This window comes from Seriola lalandi, unplaced genomic scaffold, assembly GCF_002814215.2.
Source record: "Seriola lalandi dorsalis isolate HSWRI2012SDOR001 ecotype SW California unplaced genomic scaffold, Sedor1 jcf7180001999861, whole genome shotgun sequence".
NCBI lineage: Eukaryota > Metazoa > Chordata > Actinopteri > Carangiformes > Carangidae > Seriola > Seriola lalandi.
Window position 1 is genome coordinate 1 of NW_019470524.1, and position 345 is coordinate 345.

Consider the following 345-nt stretch of genomic DNA (forward strand, 5'->3'; position numbering starts at 1 on the left):
ACTCTGTCGCACTGGCGGATTAGGAGATGAAATCCCTAAGTACTACGTCTGGAAACGCGTAAGCTGGTGATCCGTGTATGAGGAAAACTCGGGAGCTCAACTGTTTTGGACATCATCTCTACAATGTTACAGTTCAGATGCTGCTCCTGTTAAAATGTTCATGTCAGAAGTGGGATTCGAACCAACGCCTCCAGAGGAGACTGCGACCTGAACGCAGCGCCTTAGACCGCTCGGCCATCCTGACCCTATGAGCTCTCTTTTACACTACTTTGTGTCAACATGTCAGCCATGTGCACTTTGTTGCTGGTTGTCACTTATAGAGCAAGTCTATAAGCATTTTATCCG

The 345-nt window shown here is 47.5% G+C and overlaps 1 non-coding gene across 1 annotated transcript; it reads right to left on the minus strand.

Moving 5' to 3' along the window:
- Positions 1 to 161: 161 nt before the first annotated feature.
- trnal-cag (transfer RNA leucine (anticodon CAG)) lies at positions 162 to 244 on the minus strand. Its single transcript has one exon. It is a non-coding gene; the product is annotated as a tRNA-Leu (tRNA).
- Positions 245 to 345: the final 101 nt, after the last annotated feature.